Source organism: Condylostylus longicornis, unplaced genomic scaffold, assembly GCF_029603195.1.
Source record: "Condylostylus longicornis isolate FDR11 unplaced genomic scaffold, ASM2960319v2 ptg000076l, whole genome shotgun sequence".
NCBI lineage: Eukaryota > Metazoa > Arthropoda > Insecta > Diptera > Dolichopodidae > Condylostylus > Condylostylus longicornis.
The window spans coordinates 361,550-383,795 of record NW_026578044.1 but is presented as its reverse complement, the minus strand read 5'-3'; the positions used below and the strand labels follow the sequence as shown (position 1 = coordinate 383,795).

The 22,246-nt window shown below is 26.0% G+C and overlaps 1 protein-coding gene and 1 long non-coding RNA gene across 3 annotated transcripts in view; one reads left to right on the top strand and one right to left on the bottom strand.

Moving 5' to 3' along the window:
• LOC129612690 (protein kinase 4-like) overlaps positions 1-22,246 on the bottom strand; it is a 140,749-nt gene that overhangs the window by 22,076 nt on the left and 96,427 nt on the right. The gene's annotated exons all lie outside the window — the stretch shown is intronic.
• The window catches only part of LOC129612691 (uncharacterized), a 117,081-nt gene that overhangs the window by 55,057 nt on the left and 39,778 nt on the right, over positions 1-22,246 (top strand). For both annotated transcript variants that reach the window (XR_008697266.1, XR_008697265.1), the window contains one exon: positions 7,691-7,880. This is a non-coding gene — a long non-coding RNA (uncharacterized LOC129612691). The remainder of the gene's footprint in view (positions 1-7,690; positions 7,881-22,246) is intronic.

Sequence of the window (22,246 nt, the reverse complement as noted above, 5' to 3'; positions counted from 1 at the left end):
AAAAAATAACAAACAAAATTGTATGCGAATCATTAGTTTACCACCACAGTATCCTACAAAATAAAAAAAACTAAAAATAATTATAATAAAATTCACAATATTCAAAAATGTATTTAAAATAACGAATCGTCATTCATTGTTGAGATAATCGCTATGAAAAATTACTTTAAATTTTTATTTATCTATCATGTTATTAAACAAAAAATATTTTCACCTTTAACATATTAAATTTAATACTTAAAGGGCCAATATTCTATTAAGAGAATATTGGCCCTTTGAGTGAATGAAATATTCTTTGTAAAAGAGTATGGCTATTAGCATATAAATGAGAAAAGATTTTAAATTATTGATTTTCCTTTTAAAGACTAGTATAATATAAATCCGTTTGTATAATAGCTACAGGATCAATAATAAAAAAACAACAAAATAATATGATATTAAGCTATCGTGACACTTTAAAAAATATAAAAGATAAATCTTTGAAAAAGTTTTCTTTTGCTTAAGGATATAACGATATTCGATTACTCTTCTAATATCGCAATGGTATATGTAAGAAAACGATAACGATTTAAGTATGGTATGTTAGTGTGTATAAGGTTTAAAAGGTGCGGCAGGTGTATTTTTACTTTTTGAACAAAAAATATAATATTTCTTATCGATTTTGTAAGTTTTGTAAACGTGTCAAACACATTATAATATAAAGTTTTTCTTTAAACATTAAATAAATATTAAGTTGATAAATTTGAACACAAAACATAAAACTAAAATGTTATATGTAGTAGATTTGTAAAGCGAATGAAAATGGAGAAAAAATCATTTTTATTGCTCATATTGGTATTCATATTTACTGGAGATAATAACAGACAAAGTTTTTAAGATATTGAAAAAAATCATGGTAATCATGTGAATAATTTGGAACCTACTTTTATGTAATGCGGTGTACTAACAATGTTTTCAAAAGAATTTTTGAAATGCCCTGACACTATTGGGAATTTCCGACAATATCAACTCTTACAACTACTGAGAATAACAAAAAAAGCAGGTAACAAAAATCATATTTTGAATAGAATTTAAATTAATTTTGAAAATTTCTTTTTAGCTTGAGGTATTCTTTTGGAATTGAAGCTTTTGTTGAAATCATGCAGCAAAAACATTTTCAAACAAGCTGTTCACCAGTTCACAGTATTAGTTAATTTTTATGTTGCCGAATATAGTGGAATCTAAGCACTCAGACACAGTACCTGAATATAACCTGAGAATAGAACTCTATATGGAATCAGATGGAATTTTTTTCTCCCTTTTAAAAGAGAGAGTAGAAACGTTGAATTCGTTTCAAATGAACAATGATAATGGCCGTTCATTATCATTATCTCGAAAATCTTGCAGTCCGCTTTTTTGATGATACTTATTTGACTACAATTATTTACTCTTTGTTAAAATTTAATTTCTTTAAAATATTTTAAAAATAAATTTTCTTTTTGTAAAATTTTATTTATTATATGATTGGATGTCAACTAAGCTAAATCAAAATTTCAACTTTATTTCTCGATAAATACTATATTACAAAATACTTCATCCAATTTGCTTTGTGATTAAATTTAGTATTCAGTAGTAGTTTAAAAATTAAGATTTTATCAAAAATTCAATACTCATATAAAACAATTGAGGAATCCTGCCTTTTCATCCTTCTTGGGAAAAAAATGATTTAAATTAAATTTGGATTTAAAAAACAAAAACTTTAAAAATTATTAACAAATTTTTAATATTATTAAATTTCTCTCATACTTAAAATTTAAGATTTCTTTTTTTTTGTGTGTTTCATAAGATTTTTTATTACTTAGAAAATAATTTCCTGAGAAAAGTTAGAAATTTTTTTTTAAATCTAAAGAAAAAGTGAAGAAAAGTTCTTATCATTCATGTGTAAATAATTTGATTATTTTCTAACATTTCCACAAATATATAGTTATTACATGTGTACATATACAATGTTATAGATGCCTACATAATATAGAGGAGGGAAAAAAGGATAATATAATATCCTTAATCATAAGTAAATAGAACAAATCACACAAATATTCATGTATAAATAAATAACTTTGATGTTTTTTTCCTCATTTTTTCATTTATTTTCTTCATTTTTATTTGTTTTCTCTTAAACTATACGTTATATACATAATAAACATCTATTCATATATCATGAAAAGGATATTATTATATAGAAGAAGGAAAAAATAACATCAATATTTATAATTATGAGATTTTCTTTTATTGTTTTGTAAAAATAGAAAAAGTTGATCGGATTATTTATTTATTTAAATGTTAAAATGTATAACTGAGTATATAGAAATTGTATATGTTCATATTAACAGGGTGATGCGCTTATGAGTGTTTTAAATTAATTATTACAGAATTACATATAAATTCATATTTTTTCTGATACCTATCTGTTAATTAGATAAGATGTGTTTTGCATCCGTCAGCTCCAAATATGATCGTATCGGTAATTTTGAACTTTACATTTTTTAAATGATATGGATTTTTCTGTCAACATAATATTTGTCAATATAATGAGCAAATTAATCAAAAAATTCTTTTAATATTTTATTAAAGTTTATTATTTCTTTATTTCTTAAAATAAATATTTTACAAGAGCCGGTTCCACGTCTTTTGCCCATTAAAATTATTACATTAGAGTTTGAAACCCTATTTTTGAATATGGAATTTATAGAGTGAAAATGGGAAACTCTTGAACAGTTTTATTGAAAATTTATAATTAAGTATAAATTTATTGTGGTCATCCTTTGTTTTTATGGTTTATTTAAAAGTAAAACACTTGGATTTACGATGAAATTTAAAAGTTTTTAATGAAAAAACTAAATTTTTTAAATTTTAACAAATGCGCTATCTTTAAAATCATTATATGACTACTCTTTGCTGAGCGGAAGAATTTTCTGAGAAACGTTAACTTAGAAAATTCCGAAAATGGATGATCGATGACATGATAATTAATATTTTTTTTTTAATTTCTTTTAATAATTATGATATAGCACTTTGTACAAAATATGCTAGAATATTCGGTATTTACATTCCATTAATATGTACATAGGTATATTATACTAAAATGTAAATTATAATTTTATATATGTATATGAAATTAATATGTCATAATTAAATTATCTTTTCTTAAGAAATTAAGTACATTTATATTATGGTAAGTGTTAGTATTATGGGAAAAAATGTTAAATAAGATTCTACATTTATAAATACATAATTTGATTTATTTTTTGATTTTTTTCTTGTATAATAACATAATTATTGGGAAAGCTTTGTAAACACTTTTATATACATATGTATTTGGAACTATTATATATGATGTTATTTTGAAAATATAATGATTTATTTTGTTATTTTTGTATATTTTACTATTATTTTTAGCCAGACATATATATTTTTTAGCTATTACATTTGTATATTTTGCGGTTGCTATATTTAAAAAACAAAATACCTTTAATTAGGTGGATATTAAATTTTGCTAAAACATTCGGCTGTGAAGTAAGAGGTACAGTTAATTTATAACCAATTTACCACAACTTGCTACAGCAAATTTCAGACGAATTTGTTAAAAAACATGTGATTAAAGGACCACAAAGAAAGGGTTATATTCCAGAAGAGGTTAACCTTAAATTAAAGCTGTATATCGATAGGCTACTTAGTTGTACTTCTTCATTAGCGATATCACTTAAATTGCTTCTACCTATCATTAACTTCAAAAATGGATTTATAAATACAATCCTACACTGGTAATAGACCATGAATGTGAATGTAGACACTGGTACTTTAAAATAGTTTTGTGAACAAGTTTGTCATCATTTATTGTTCTTGCTTACACAACACAACAATAACAATTGTTCGTAAGATTCTAATTGTTTTTTTTTTGTTTTTTTTTTATTGACGGAAAAAGTGTTTTCTTATTTTATTTTTATTAATTTCTAATTTTCCTATTTTCCTTTTAATATTTTTCTTCCTTCTTTATATTTCTATATTGTGCAAGGACGACGACGACGATTTCTTGTTGATGTTGACAAAACTATTTAAAAAATTTTTTTTTACTTAAGTTTCTTATATTTTTTTTTGTTTTTACTTTCTTTTATTAAGAATATGTTGTCATGTTGTAACAACATAATATTTTTTCATCAAAATCATGTTTCTTTTACTGTTATTCCTTGTTTTTTTTATATTGTTTTCACTGTTTTTGTTTTCTACTTTTTATTACTTAAGTTTTGTATTTTTGTTTGGCAACAAATGTCCGGAAATTTTCTTATAATATTGCTCTTACCACCAACCAAGAGTTCAGAAAAAAAAAATGAGATGAAATAAAAAGAGCAAGAATATTATAAAGCAAGTTATAAAAGTTAGTTACTCTTGCATTATACGCAAGGACATAAAATACATGTTTACAAACGTACATACTATAAGAATATTTTTATGTTGTTTGATATTTTATTGTTATAGTTTAATATTTACTCCTATAAAAGAGTCCTAGACTGTATACAATTTTTATTTCTGTTTTTTTCTGCTTTCGGTTCTTTTGGCATCTTTAACTCTTCATAGCTCTAAAGAAGAGTTATAATAGTAGAAATTACATATTACAAAAAGTTGGTATTTTTAGTTTTTTTGTTCAACTAGAACATATTTTTTTTACTTGATCATGTGATTTTGGAAAAGTTACAAAAAAGAAATTAAAGAAAATTTTCTTGTTGATAGAAAATCGCTTAAATTTTTTGTTTGGACCTTTTTTTTTGTTGTTTTCTTTATGGATATTAAATATTAAATTTATTTTATGTTTCCTTTGGCAGAATAAAAAGAAAAATTAAGTAGTTTTTCTTTTTGTCACTCTCTTTTTAGAAAACTTGAATTTAAATTGATTGTTATTGTCTTTGTGTGACTTTATTGTGAAAAACAAAAAATAAATATTTATTTAATATCAATGTTAACAAAGGTTGTCAGAGGAAAACTGAAAAAGCTTAAATATGTTACAAGCTTTCTAACTATAGCATAAAATCAATTTATTATTTTGTGATTGAAAATTTAGTTAAGTGAAATAATTTTATTGAACTTCAAAACGTTTCCAAAAAACAAAATTTTTTTGGAACCAGTTTTTAATATTTGAATAATTTTTTGTGACCGAGATTTATTGAAATTTCAATTTTTATCAATTTTAAATTTAGAATTGTTTAGATCAAGGACATAACATGTACATAGAATGCGGTTAGGATATGTTGAGAATAAATAACAAACAGTAGGGGATTTAGTTTAAGAGATTATAGTTATTATAATATTGTTTTCAATCGCATATAATAAGCCAATGTATGAACTACTGAAACAGTTTTATTATTTTAGTTGTTATGGGGGTAATTTTATTAGAAAAATTAATGTAAACTAGTAACACCTCGAATATTTCATTTGTTTTAGTTAAAAAAAAAAATCATAACAAATTTCACCACATGGTGAATAGAGTGGTGAATATCTTTTTTCACCACATGTAGATATTTCAATTATTTTAATAAAAAACAATCGAAACAAATTTCACCACAGGTTGAATAGTGTGGTGAATATTTTTTCACCATATGGTGAATGGTGAATAAATTAGACAATTTTCTTCTTAATTTTAGGCAACCCTAACCTTTAATCGCTATTCATGAATTTAATTATGTATATTTTTTTATAGCATAAGATCGTCATTTCCGTGATTACCAAGCAAAATCTACATAAAGAAGTTTGATATTAAAAACCTACCTTAAATAAATAATGATCATTCGCAATTTCATATATGTACATACTTAGTTAATCAAAGTGTACTAAAACCCTTTAAATTAATCTAAATTAATTCAATCTTCCCAAATACGCTGTATTAGTTTCAAGTATCTCATCAATAGTCATCTTTTAAATAACAAAAATGAAATTTAAATAACCGAAATTACTTTTGTTTTATACCTATAGTAAAACTTACTTGAAGTTCCATAAATTTAAAGAGAAAAGCAATAAAAAAAACTTTTAAAAAAATATTTAAATATTTTAAATTTAATTTTTTTTTTTATAATATTATTTAAATAATATTATTTTTTCTTTGATTTCATTTAAATTTTTTTCATTTTATAAAAAAACTATTAAAAAAAATAATTTAATTTAATTTTTTTTTTTATAACATAAATGAAAAAGTAAGAGAATTATAGAATCCCCAGAATATCACTTTCACTTAATCTATGTACTTATGCTTTATACCTACATACATATGTACATGCATAAATGAAATATAAAATTTAAAAAATTATTCTAGTAACACATGTATTTATTTAAAAAAAAGAAAAGTAGAATAAAACAAACATAATCCTCTTTTTGTGAAGAACAAATTAAATTTTTTTTCATAAAATTTACTTAGAGTATAAAATTCTAATAACATTTTCATTTACAAATATTCTTTTTACTATTTTTCTTTTTGTTTTATTAATTCTAATCAAGTTTATTCTTTTCATTCTGTACTTAAAATTTAAATATCTATGCATATGGAGATAGAGACCGAAGATACTTACACTTCTCCAAATAATTTAAAAAAAATTTTTACTTGCAAAATATTTTTAGATTTGATTCCAAAAAATTTTTTACCCATTTAAATGGAAAAAACCAATTTAATGGTCATTCAATTCAAAAACAAAATAAAAACCAAAAACAAAAAACTGTTGAAGTAAAGAAAAAAAATTTACCACAAAAAAAAAAGTAAAAACTTTATTAAAATATTCAATGAGAAATGAAACCAAATATTTTACATACACAGAAGTAAAAAAAAATGAAGACAAAAAAACGGAAACCTAAGTCCTTTTTAATAACTTTAAATTACAGTTCATGAGATGAAATATAAATTAAAATAAATAAAATATTGTATATGAGATTGTATGTATGTGGTGAAAGCGTATGTAAATTATAAAAGCACATTTCATTTAATTAAATTCAATAGAAAAAATATTTAAAAACACCTAATCGGTCTGAACGTATGCAACCAAATTATTTCCTGAAGAGGTTTCTGTCACTTGAATTGAAAAAAAAATTATTAATTTAAATGGAAATACGGTCTATAATAAAGCATATTTTAAAGATAATCCTAAATACAAAAAATTTGTTTTTTGTCGTAAGATGCTCTTGTCGTAATATTAGAAATTAGACTGAAAAACAGCCATAGTTCGATATGAAAGAGTAAAAAACATTGAATGGCTTCCCAAAACGTTCCTATATTAGTGGATGTACTTACTGGATATTGCCTCTCAATGGTTGATCTGAAAAGAATGGGCACGTTTTGTCGCTCTACCTTAAAATAGTCCTCTCCCTTAAAAGAGAGAAACCGGTGAAGCACTTATTGTGTGAATGTGGGATACTGGCACGTTTACGACTGAGGTGCTTCCGAAGGGGTCTTGTGATCCCAACGGAAGTTCGGCGACTTGGGCTGACTGCAATATTGCAATTTGTAATGGTCCTAGGTATAGTGCTAATGTAGATGGGGGAGGGAATTACAAAATATCCTGTTGGTCAACGTGAAAAAGACTTAAGAACCTCAGCCATTTTAAAAAAAAAAATACTTTCTTACAGTTTTTGAATAAACTTGGTATTAAAATCGAAATTGTATGCTTTCTATTTTCAGACTCATCCTTTTACGACTAGTCAACTATTTTAGAGCGACATTGAATATGTTTTCAGACATACTGAAAAAATAAATAAATAAATAAATAAATAAATAAATAAATAAATGGTTAATTTCAAGTTACATAACATTTTTCGTTAATAAACAACTTTGAGAACGACTTCAAATTGGACTCAGGTAGAAGACATAGGTATGTACATATACAAAAATTTAATTTTTTTTTGTCTTATTTAAATAATGTCTAAATTTAAAAAAAAAATTTCATTCGAATACTAAAAAGTAAATTATTTAAAAAAAAAATTTATTTAGACTAAGTGTAGTAGATATGTACAGAATAAGTTTTGGTAAAGTAAAAATCTGGAAGAAAATGAAATTATATTTACCCACATTGAATGATCTTGTTTTTCTTATTTGTGCTTCTTGTGTACTTGAAATGAACTAGATAAAAAAAGTATTATAAATTTGTTATTCGGTTTAAAGTACGGTGTCTGGGTGAGATATTGAATGAACGGAATGAGAAGGATGTTTGTACTCTTGAGTGGTGATAAATTATAAAATATTATAGACATTGTAATCAATTATGAGAATCTACAGATTGACTGTCAATCCAATATTAAAATTAGCATTTTACACTTAGCAACTTTATTGAAGACGGAATTTTTCCCGAACGATGAAAGTGCTAGATGTGATTGATATGATCATCAGATCTGATGTTCCGAGAATAATTTGATTAGAGTAACAGTAATAATTAAGATCTCGCATTTAATTGAATTTTTTAAGTAGCGTTATAATTTATTTTTATATAACCTCAAAGTTGACCAAATTATCTCGATTGATTTTCATTTCAAAATAATATACATATAAAGTAAATAGAACATACCAACCCCTATTCTTTGTTCATATTCTCATTTTAGAATAAGTTTAAATAAAATTTTAAGATAAATATTATGTGTTTCTTTTTTTAAATTTCCTATAATATAGAAATTCCTTTTTTTATTATTTTGTGTTGGTTTCCATATAATAATCATCATCATCAAATAGTGTAGTAATCATAGCACATATAGTGTATTTTAAATTAAAATCTTCATAATATAGAGTATATAGGCAAATTCTGAACTATGTAAATATTTAATTTGATTTCTTTTTTTAAATAAAATGTAAATATTATCATACAAGTTATATTTATATACGTAAATGTATGTAGTTTATGGGTAGACTACAAAATTTAATATATAGAATACAAATGCGAACCGAAATAGAAAAACTTCAAAGTAATTTTCTTTTCAAATTTAAACACACACACACATGTTATATAAATAATATAGTATATAAGATACATATAGATCTGCATTTCAAATATATTTCACCAAATTTCTATATTTGTATGTACATATTTTAAGTCTGCAATATGAATATGTCGAACACGACCTGTTAAAAAATTTATTAAAATTTTAAATAAATTTCATAAACCTATAAAACCTTCCTGTACCTACACTTATATAGACCAATGTCTTTTCATTTTTATAATGTTTGATGTATTTCTTTTTGTGAAAGAAACCCGGATTTAAATGATTTCATTTATATTTTGATGTAAAATAACATATTGCAAAAATTATTATTGAAATTCATTTTTTTTTAAAATAATTTAATGTGAAAATCGTTTTTTAAAATTTAAATGAATGTGATGAATTTATAATTTTCATAAATTTAATTTTATCATCAATCTTAATAATTAATCAATATTGGTAACGCCCTTAGAGCGCCATACTTTTACTTCCTTCAATAATATTGATCTAACATTCAGTTAATTAAATCTCTTAACCTGTAACTTACGTGGTAAAATTTTTGAACATACTGTCGAGGCGCTATTAGTTTGTATACCTCTCTCTCAATTTAACACTGAGTAAGAGAGCATAAAATAGTTTGAAGGTACATAGCATATGAAAGTGTGAGAGAGCAATATAAGAAAGTAATTTAAAAAAAAACGGAATCGTAATGTTCTGCAGAGTTTATGTAAAATTGAATTTTTTATATTATTAAATTTTATTAATAAAATATGAGTATAATTTTTTGTATATTATTGAAACTTCACAACTCTATAGATTGTAGATAACAGGTTAAGGCAATCTACAATCTATTGTGCTATTTTTCACGAGAGTCCAATGCTTTTCCTAGCGCAGCTTGTGATCGCTGTGAAATGCTTCCGATTGTAATTGGTCACAGGTTTATAAAATCAAGTGAAATTTGTAAAAGAAACCTAATTTTTATCATCCTTGCAAATTCAGTGTTCGTCTATTCAAATTCATAGATGTGATAATTTCCCAACTCCACTTGATGTTTATTAATTTTTCACACCGCAAATACACTATTATTGTGGATAAATTAAATAGACAATCTAATAAAGTTTTTCTATTACAAACATCATAAAAATCAATTTAAATAATTAGTTGTTCTACCAACTTTATGTAGATTTAATTTACACGATATTAATTTACTATAGGCACTTTAAATAGCTTCATATTTTAACAATTTTGAAGTTCAATGGAGTGAGTGACTTTGAATTATTAAGTAATATAAATCCACAACATTTTACAATTAAAATTAATTAAAATTTAACTCGATGCCATTAGAATTTCTTCAATTTTATATTGATTACAACTTGTTTTTGCATAATAGTGTCAGACTAATATTATGGTCTTATCTAAATGGTCATGTTACAAAACACTCATAAAATTTTAACATATAGGAGCAGCTGCATATTAAAACATCGTAAAAATGGAAACCCTTTACAGAAAATACCAACATTTTAGTCTCATCCTTATATGATTTTATATTATTAGCATGGACCTGGAATCATTTCAATAGCGATGAGTATTAAAATTAAAGAATTTTGTGTTTTAAATTTGAACAAAGCTAGCTAAACATTTATATTTTCCGCTTTGTTCTCACGTTTACAAAGTAAAAGAAATTCCTTTTGTGTTATTTCTAATGCTGTTTTTTTTATAATTATTTTAAAGTATAATATAATATTATTTTAATTTTCCATTATTTTTTTATTCAATTAATAAAAGTACGTATACCTAAACGTATATGCAACATACACTTTTATATTTTATAATTTATTAAAATTTCTGTATAAATATAATATGGGTACCTATACCACACTCGAATTATATATACATATATTATTATACCCGTACGAACATATGTTCGAAGAATATTATAAATTTGCCTTACCGTTTGTAGCACTGAGAAATAATGGTCTGAGTTCAGGCAGTCCATTATTTATCGGAGAATATGCCACATCCGAGAATAATGCCAGTTCATCCGCTCTAGATTTGTATAATGGGGAGTTCTTATCCCGATTGATGACAAGTCCAGTTAACCAAATTTTCACAAATAATTCATTATATAAATATTATTACTATTTAAATTGGAAGTGGTCAAGGTAGGGGCTTGGGTGGCTGTTTTACAACTTCAAATATTATTTGGCTATATCTCAGATATTATTGAAATTATAATATCGAAATTTTGTACAAGCAAATATACTATTGGGCTTGTTATGATTGATGAAAATTGTTGAAATTCCTTGACACCTTGCGATAGCTGCCATGCAACTTTAGTTGTTATTCGAAAAATATTTAAGGTACATAACTAATGTTGCATTAATGAATACAGTTACTTACTTCAGTGCTAACGTATGTTCAAAGGGTATTATAAACAACTTACAACACCAATAGGATAACAAATTCGTACGAGTAGCACAGAGTTGACATGACCAGCTTTCTCGTCTGTATATAACTTTTATATTGTTTTATTTCAATTTTCTATTTGACTGCATTTAAATTCTATTCGAAAACATTTTATTTCTAAAATCCTTTTTTAAATAAACATTGCAATTTTCAATATATATGAAGCTAAATATAAATACTTAGATATCATACGTTTCTCATTAATAATTTAATAGCATTTAAAAAGTAAATGGAGGAGTAAATGAAGTTTTTTTTTTTTTTGAACATTTTATTGATATTCTCGTATTTGGTGAATGAATACGTGTGTAATGGTTTGTACGTCTGCAATATTTAACAACGACGATTCAATAACGTTCTAAAATTACACACTGTTACTTTCATGTTTCAATTCACATTCCGTGTAATTATGTATATATAGATAATTTGTGCATAAAAGAATATTAGTTTTAGCTCTATTAAAGTGAAAATAACTTTTTTTTTACTATATAAATGTTTTCAATGTAATAACAAAAAAAAAATCAATCATTGATTTGATTTTTTTTTATATTTTTCTTATTTTTTGCTCTGAACATATGTAAAAACACTTATAATAACTAATCAACACATACAAATTTGTGAATGTTATATAATAAAAATTCAATAGAAGTTGATTAAGACCGCCGAATCGTTCTTATATGGATGGCATAACATATTTTGTCTTAATTGGAAAAGGGAACAATCTTTAATAAACATGTGAATAAAGGAAAATTATGGGGTAGTATGGATTGAATATTATCCGTTTCTTTCCAATGTTTTGGTTAAATACTTTAGTGACTGAAGAATTAAATTAGATCATCAACACCAATAAAAGCTGATCGCTTTCTCTAAACCAAGTCATTCATTGATTCTTAAGACGTTTTGTAGGGTTGTAGTTATTGGGGTAAACGTTTAAAAATTAAGTTTCTGCAAAAGCCTGAAAGAGGAGTGTTATTTTTACAAAGAGCGATTTAGTCGCCTAATAACATCAAAAGAAACTCAGTAAATTAGTAAGGCGGAAGCGGTTCCCTCTTTGCTGGATGCCAGGCTATGCTGCCGGCCGTAGAGAGAAATGAGGTAGCTAATGCGCTGGCAACAAGGGGTGCTAACAGACTGGAGGTGGTCGGAGCGCTGGAAAAGTTTTCCGGGGGCTTCAGAAAGCGACAGAGCTTCTGGGAGATTGTGATTTAAGAAGGTTAAAAAAATGGGCACGAATTAAGTGAGAATTCACTCCGGGGTCTTCAGTAGGCTAGGTCTGTAAAGTGAAGACACTTGTAGAATATGTGGAGACACTTGTAGATGAGGAGACCTCATTACACCTTTTGGGAGAGTGCGTTACTCTCGGTCTCAGGAGAAGGCAACTTGCTCAAGTTCCTCAAAGGGTGGTTTTCGAACGCTTACTTCAAGAGAATACCCCGGACTCAGTGAAGGAAGGGCACGTGGTCACGGTGCGCTGTTATTCTGGTTGTAGTTAAGTACTAGTATTGAACCAACTAAACCAAATTTTGTCTTTGATTTTAACTAGCTCAAGATACCACTCTTGTCTTTTCCCAAGTAATTTTTTTTGTATCAGTTATGAAAGTGTATAATATTATACGTATGTGCTAACAATTTATTAGCTCAACTATGTGCTAACAATTTTATTGGAAAGTAGCACAGAATATAGCCTTATAGAAAATTTTAAATAAATTTTTGTTATATTCAAGGATTAGAAGTACAATTTAATCGCAAACACACAATATTGTAATTCTATATACACACTAAGTTAGTTGCAAATCTATTCACAAATAAAATATTTTTCTGCAAGACATTGCGTTATATTAAACTATAAATTTTATATTACCCACACCTACATAATACAGATCATGTTGCAAATATTATAAAAAAAAGGAATGATTTAAATTGGTTTCTTGATATCCTTAAATAACTAATGAATATGCATGCATATGTTTAGTATGTGCATACCATAGAGTACGTACATAAATTTTCATACTGATTTATACGAGTATATAATATATAAAAAGGTGTTACTATAATATTAATGGAAAAATCACAGTAATCATTTCGACTATATTATTATATACCTACTACAAAACATTTTATTCTACCCAAACTGTTATACTCACTCTTATTGATTGCATAAATTTTAAAGAAAGTCATCACAAAGCAAGGGGGAACACAACTTCTTTTAATATAGAACTTCTAATAAAATATACGAATGTAAGTGAAATAATAAGTAAACTATGATATTCGTATACACACATGAAATATCGAAGAAGAGGGAATGAAAATGTTGTAAGAAAGATAAGGGTACACATCAAATTTTAAATTGATGGTGTCTTTTTAATACCTATGTGTAAGGAAAACGTGTTAGATATACCATAATTTTATCTACTTATATATGCGAATTTAGAATTCATCATTTTAAGAAAACTACACATACTAATATAGAATTGACAAAAATAAAAGATGAAAATTAAATCTTAAATTTCAAACCTACTATACACTCTAATAACATAAAATGTGTATACGTATAAAAGTTTTTTTTATGAGTATATTTAAATACAATATGAAGTAGACATTGGGATTAAACTTAAAGGGAAAGTTAAAAGGGAGAATTAGAGAAATAGAGGAATTAATATGATGATAGGAAATGAAGGGCTGAATTTAGTTATATTTGTGATACAAAGGGAAGATAGAATATTAAGAAAAATAGAAAGTTTTTTCTCTTATAAAATAACAAAGTAAATAATAAAACTGTAAATTGACTTCCAAAAAAACATATATTTAGTTTTTACATATAAATGTATCTATAAATGTGAGTATTATGTAATACGTGAGTAAATTTCAATATTTCACTGTTCTATACTGTCACTCAACAAATGTACATATGTTCAAAGCAGTATAGTATTAAGATGCAGTTAAAACGTAATTCTTAAGAAATATCATACTATCCATAGAAGATATACAACGGTATAACATTATATAAAGTTGTCAATATTATTTGATTCATTCAATAAATTTAGACTTAATAATCCGTTTCAAATTGCCTGCAATTTTTGTAGTGATTTTATACTTTATATATAATAATATAATAGAGTATGGAGTTAAATTTTTATTTATTTGATGAACGTATACTACGATTGCAGTCCACAACATGTTAATATTTTTTTTTCTCCATTGTTCATTCCTAGTGGGATCCTGGTCCTTTAACAAATCCTCTGAACTGCACTCTGTTTTGGTCAGTGTTATGGGGTCTTACATTCCTTTTTCCATGTGGATTCTAATCCTATACCTACCTGGCTATCGTATTTATTCGGCCTCCATAATTTGTGCTAAACACTCAATGTTTATAGATTTCTGATTTTTAACCGCCTTAATGCCTAGTTAGTTATCTGAGCCTGAATACTTCACATATTATTCTGACCCATCTGTTGAAATATGCCTATACTCTGTATCGACCAGCCATGTTCCACAGTCGTACAGTAGCACCGATTTAACAAAGGAATTGAATATTTTGATCTTGGTACTGTTTGTTAAGTGAGACAAATTCCATTCATTCCATAGATGGTCAAAGGGCATTCTGGATTTCCTTTGGCTTTGTCTTGTTTCGTACCTCCATCGCTTGCTACGATGTTATTGAAATAGAACACGTTCTCAATTTGCCTCCCATTTGAAGAACTTATTATTCGTTATATTCAATCTCAGGCATTAAGGTTGATCTAGAGACCGACTCCCGCAGCTTACTTTTTGCATATCCGCATATATATAAGCTAAAAGGACAGTCCTATCTGACAATTGAATTCGGAAGCTTAGTTTACACTCGTTTAAAATCATGGAACTCATATTCTTGTACATGGCCTTAATGATGTTTACAGTTTTTCTATGGGGACGCTCTATAGTGCAATGCACTCTAGATGGATTCTTGTTTACTCTTCTTACGGAATCCGGCCTGTTCTTTTGTTAGTCGGTTTTATTTGTATATCTGCTGCGATCAAAACCTAGTCACTGAGTATGTCGACTGGACTCTAGTCAAGAAACGTATATCTTCACCTTCGGCTCTACAAATTTAATCAATTTGGTTTTTGGCCAACATGGTTTGTCCAACAAGACAATTTTGAAAGGAACGGAACCTCAAAGAAAGGAACCATTAGATTTTTCGCTGAAAATTCATCAAAGAATCATCCTGAAATCATTTGCAACCTTATGCGAAACAATAAAGTTCTTGATAAATTATACTAAATTGTTGTTTCTTTTATGCAGTTCCTGAAATCAAAGTTAAAATTAATTTATTTGTTGTTGTTATATTCTGCTAAAGTTATTACGGAGCAAAACAAAATAATAAATTTTCCAAGAAGCCAATCAACATTATCAATATAGCGAACTTTAACATTGTTTTCAAAATTATTGCATTACTTTTATCATAAAAATTTATTTGAATTTCATAATATTATTAAGTATACTTTACAAAATATCCTTATTTTCTTGTATTATATGGAAAAACAAATTTTAAACAATAACGCAGTTCAAATAACTTAAGTTCCTTAAACATTAAATATTATTATTTATATAACTTAATATCCTTGTTGCAGTTCTTCTTTATCAATATTAATTTATTTGCATTGTTATTATTATTTTGTATTTTAAGGCGCCACTGAGTGTATCAATTCACAAAATAAGTAATCGCATTACAATTTATATATAAAAAAAAAAAATATAAAATCAATTGAAATAAAAAATAATGTTATTTATATAAATGAAAAAAAAAAAAGTTTTCCACTTTAAAAATAAATGATATCCTTTGTAAGGATCATATAAAAGAATTTTTTATTATTATTTATGTATAGATACTTTGTATGACTTTCAATAAATTTCTGTTTTGCAATTTTATGGCATGATTATCAGAGGCGATTCTATATTATTTTAGTCTTCTGATGATTCATAAAATTTACATCGGATCGAATATAAAAAAAAAAATATATGTGCGTCCGATTTTAATTAAAGATTTTTTTACCAAAAGAATTTGAACTTTTGTGAACTTATAATGACTTGTCTCTGTTGGAAAGCTATTGATAAAGCTATTGATATACTCGTATACAGATTCCTTTTTTGAATCCGTCACTCTGACCTCTTTCATCGTCTAAATTATCATTTGTTTTTAATTTTTTAATTAATGTTCGAACACGTGGAGCAGTTATTTGAAACATCAAACTAAACATTTTATGGCGCACTCGCTTTTTTGTTTTGTTATCATATGGGTAATACTCAACTGAACATAGATGACGTGACACCAATCTCTTCTTTTAATCTTCCATTTGGTTCTGTTAAATGTAATAAATTAGCCACGTGTTTCGTTTGTTCTTTATAAGTCATTTTGTAAAATTTATCCAATTCTTGATTTATCATTTTTACTGCAAAATCTTTGTATTTGGAATTACATTTGCGGTCTGAGATCTGAAAATTAAATTATATTTAAAATAAAATTTTTTTTACATACGAGTACAACATTATTCCAAGAACCATTTTTTTCGCTTGTAAAATTTTACTTTTTCTAGTTGTATAAGATCTTCCTGTATTTCTTAATCTTTTATTTGTGATATCCATACAAAAACTTTTGTACGTTTTTCTTTGCCTCTATTTAACTTCTTAAGCACGCTACAATTTCTAAAGCAAAATTGGCCGACCTCTAATTCAAATTTTACGGTACACCACATAATAAAATGTAGAGTTTTGAAATTACAATGTTTTTATGTTAAAAAAATAAAAAAGTGGAAATTGATGGTTACAATGAAATTTTTTTTTAGAGCATTTTTAATTATACTCCACATCGGATATGTTCGTTTGCAAAAATTGTGTTCGACTAAATATTAATCAACTGTGTGTCTTCGCTTAATAAACTATTTCCTCATTTATAATGCTATAAAATGAATTCAGTACCTTCATTCAGGGTCTTTATTATTTCAGAATAGGTTATTGATTTTAAGTTACTAGAATTTTTTACTATAAATCTTATAGCCTTTCTTATATTACAACTTTTTTATCAATATTATACATATGTGAACGGAATGAAGCACTTTCTTTATCGAATAGAATAAAACACTCTAAATATCTACTTAATTTTTTAAATTTTATTTTCAAACTAACCCTTAATAAAAATATTTTAACATTTTTATAAAAAATTTGAATAAACTAAAGTATTGTTTGTGTAATGCTATTTTTTCCCCTGGAATAACAAATATAGTGTCATTAGGGAAAAATTTAGTATTTTTTTGTGTACATACTTACATACATGCATAAATATTTGCTAGCAAATCCGGATTAATTTTTATTGTGACTCAATTGTGATATTTTTTTTTTGTTACATTCATAACAAATATCCTGATTTTACTTAATATTTTAATCGCATAAAATGTACAACTTTATATTTCACATGCAAAATAACAAAAACAACAGCAACAGAAAAAGGAAGTTTTGCAAAAAGAAAAAAAAAATCTTCTCTTTTCGACTTAGTTGTTGTTCGTTTTTTTTTATAAATCGGATTTCAGATTAATTGTAGCACTCTGTATACTTTATTACCCATAAATAAATGAAACACATGTCCTTTTTTTTGTTATTCTTTTTAATCTGATCACACACAATTTTCGATTCACTTTGGAAAAAAAACAAATACTAAAGTTATTTTTGTTTTTTTTTTTTTCAGTAAAATTAAATTTTAGGGTTATGGTGTCAGTGTAATTCACTTGTTCTTAAAAAAAAAAAACTTGTTGTATATTTAAAAAGGACTCATTTATTATTATTTTTAATATGAATGTTTATGAGTCTGGTGTAGACACACACAATATATTGTGAATGTGAAATAAGATGGTATTGAAAGGTTATTAAAATACCATTAAAAAAGAGCAGTGGTATGAATGAGTAGTGGTCCTTTTAAAATGAAGATAAAAAAAAACAGAAAGCAATTTATTTTAATTATGACTTCAAATGTTCTCATTTCACAGATTGTTTTTTACTCATTTTATTTTTTCGAATTATTTCTAAAGTAATTTTGAGGTATATAAATTTAGATAGGATTATATTTTAAAGGGAAACACCCAAAAAAAAGTTTAATTTAAAATTTAATTTATACTTAAATTAAATGGCAATTTTGATTTTTAAATAATTTAATTTTAATAGCAATTCATTGAGGGCACCATTCACTTTTTCAAGGAATAAAATGAGTTGAGGATATATGCATATGCCACGAAACAAACAACTGAAAACAAGTGTTTTATTAGTAGTTTTATTAATTTAATTGCAATTATTTAATTCTAGAATTTTAATTGGTTGTAATTGAAGAGTAGTTACCATCAAGTTTTATTATAATATCGTATCTGTCGTCTTCAACACAACGTATAATGCAATCTCGTAGTTGGATAAGATTTATTCAGCCGCTTCCTCCTCTTCCATTAGTTTCATTTCAACCAGAAATGACCCATCAAATTTTCTTTCGAATTCTACAGTACTCGTAGTCGTGATTTCTTACATCGTCCACCAAAAGAACCTTACCTGCCTTATCTTAGGTGCGTTATTTCCACTCTCGGACTGATAATTGAGCAAATTACTCCTTCCAGTAGTCATCCCTTAGCATCTTGAACAGTCTGCAGAATTCGGTTCCAACAAAATCCAATTTCGTTGGACGTTCATTCATTTTCTATCTACCATAGTTGTATGATCGTATATGCGGAGACCCGAGATAGGACACATTTATTCTTTAGTCCAAGTTCACTAACGTCTCAAAATAGTTCTTTATTAAATTCATCTTAATCGTACTACAATCTTGCTTTTCTTTTAACGCAGTTCGTTGACTGCCTACCAAAGTAGTATTAGTTTTTTGAACGTAGCTAAACCTTTGACTTGCAATAATCAGATGTACAGTCTGACACAAAAACACCAATATCGGACGCCATCCATAATGTTGGAACCATTCGTTTACAACTTTTAAGCTATGTTTGCTTTGGTTTATTTTCGTTCCACCTTTCCTTGTTTGAAGAAACCACACTAACTCGTACCCCTCATTTCAAATGAATAACATTATACACCCACGTCCAGTTAAGGAAAATGTTCAACAAGAATTTATTTTAACATTTTGAGTCTGACTAGTAAATTTTGCACTTTTAAAAAAAAAATTTTTTTTTGAATATCCGATATGGTCCTCAATTTTCATCGGGTTATTTTATCATTTAATTTCGTTCTGATATATTTTTTTTCCAATAATAATCGAATCCAGACAAATCAAATTCCGTTTTTGAAATTTTTAACAATATAAAATTTCAAGTGTTGATTTTTTATATACAATAGTTTTAAAAGATGTTTTTTACACACACAATAGTTTAAAAAAAAAATAAAATAAATCCTTAGCTCAATATTTACTCCAGAGTTTTGATTATTTTTACATGTTTTGCATGCAAGATTTTCCCTGAACAATATATTCAAAATATCAATAATAAATGTGCTAAGCAAACTTAAATTGTAGACCTATTTGATTATCTATTGATTTATGGAATACACTTTAAAATATTTTTTGTGTGCAAAGTATAAAATTTGAATTTTTTTGTTTATAACAATAAGGCAAACTTAATATGTATTCTAAAGACTATATTAAAAAATGCAGTCTTTAAAGTACAAATTGCAGATCTATTTCCAATAATATTAGGACTACGATTTAACCTCTATATCTATCTCTATTTTGAGTGATTGATTTTTTTTTGTGACCAAGTTTTGCCAGCAACTGTCTTTTCTTTTTCTATTGTTCTTCGCTATGTTTTCCTAGGCTTACCGCAATTCCGTTTATCTTGAATCTTTCATTGTAATATCGGTTTTGTTTTGGATTCTTCTCACCTCCGCAGTATGTAACCCATTCTTTAATATTTTTTCTTTCGTATTTATTTTTCTATCGGGTCCTGTTTGAATCAGTTCACTATTTTTAATTCTGTTTGGCCCGAATGTTCGGCATATGATGCGAAGGTATTTATTTGTGAAAATCTGTATTGATGTCTTTCTTGCTTATTAATTAGGCTCCATTGCCCTACAATATTACTGTGAAGCAGTCTTTCTCAATGATTGTCAGCTGGTGTTTATGCTGTTTTATTGTTCGTTTCGATTAATGAAATTAAAATTTTTTAGACTTTTTTTTACTTGTTTAGTTAAATTTTGTAAAAGCACAATTTTACATTCTAATCTAATTTTCTTTTATTTGATAATAATTTTTACTGTTACAATATGGCGATCAATTTTCAATGAAAATAAAAACTTTAAAAGGTTTTTTTTTTTCTAAATTGAACAAAAATTGTTTGTTTTTTTTTGTCTGACCTACTCTAATGGAGTTACTGTTGGGTATGTTTGTAATGGCCATTATTTTAGTTATTTTAAAAATGTAAATTTTTAAAAAATAAAAAAAAAATGACGGAAAAGAGTGGAAATAAAAATTTATTTATTTTATTTATTTTTTTCATTGATATTGACGTTCTTCTAAACTCGCATGTCGATTTTAATTTAAAAATTTGATAGCCATTAGTTTTTTTAGATGAAAGAAAAAAATAAATTAAATAAAATCTGCCGGATAATGGTTGTGTATCGAATGATGACCGTAATCTGTTGTACGATTTTGTCATAATAGAATGTAATAAAATTTTGTTATTTTTATTTATTAGTGTTGCCGCGTCCTTTCCCTTTTTTTGTTGTTCTTGCTATTAATCGCTAGTTTTGCTTTATTTGTTATTTTTATTTTTAATCGAAAAAAGAGCAATTTAAAAATGAAAAATTGGCACTTTAATGTGTTAAAATAAAATATGCTCTTATTGAATTTTAGTGCAAAGTTTTTATGTTTTTTTTTTTAGTTTTAGAAAAATTAATTGGTAACAACTAAATCGGCGATTTTGTAAAATAGAAACTATTTTTTTAGGGATAATCAAATTTATTACATTTAATTTTCGTTCAATAGTTCTATATGAGAGTGAATTTAATTTAAAAAATACTTTAAAAATGGAAAATATTCTTTTAAATTTTCTTTTATTTTTATTGTTTTTGGAGGGGTTTTTATAAAACTTTTCATAAAATGATTTTAATTACTTTATTTATTTTTAATAAAATTAATAAAAATTAATTAAATAAATTTGTTATTTTTAAATTTACTAAATTAAGAGACGAAAAATGATATACGCAGGCCTGGTTCTGACTTTTTCGGCGCTTTACGCGCTTTTAATAACGTGCGCCCTCCCATTTTCAAAGAAATGAAAAATATGCAATACTCGTAATTATTGCTTATTGCGCATAATAATTGCACCCCTGTGTTCCAGCGCTCATTGCATAATGCTTACTTTGCATATATGGTAGATCCGGCGCTGGGTATACGTAAACTTATTGAAATAAATTTTAATGATGTAATTTTTTTCGTTACAGTGGGGTTATTGAGATATATAAATTTTTGCCAATTTAAATTATTTCTGTTTGCCTTACTCCTTTTGGCAGTACGGAGCTTTAAATCTACGACAAATATTCTTGGGGTGTGAGGGGTTTCATTATGCTTTCCACTTCAACCTAATTCTAACGATATTAGTGGGGGCTTTAAAAAGTTTCCAATCTACCTTCACTTTTTTCTTATTTGTTTTCTTATAGGTATGTTTATTCTTATATCTTCTTTCCTCGTCTGTTATTATCCAGCGATTTTCATTTCTTGCATTTGTATTCATTTTACTAGCATTTATTATTTTTCAATGTAATTTTCAAAGATTTAATTTTTCGGAAAGTTCGG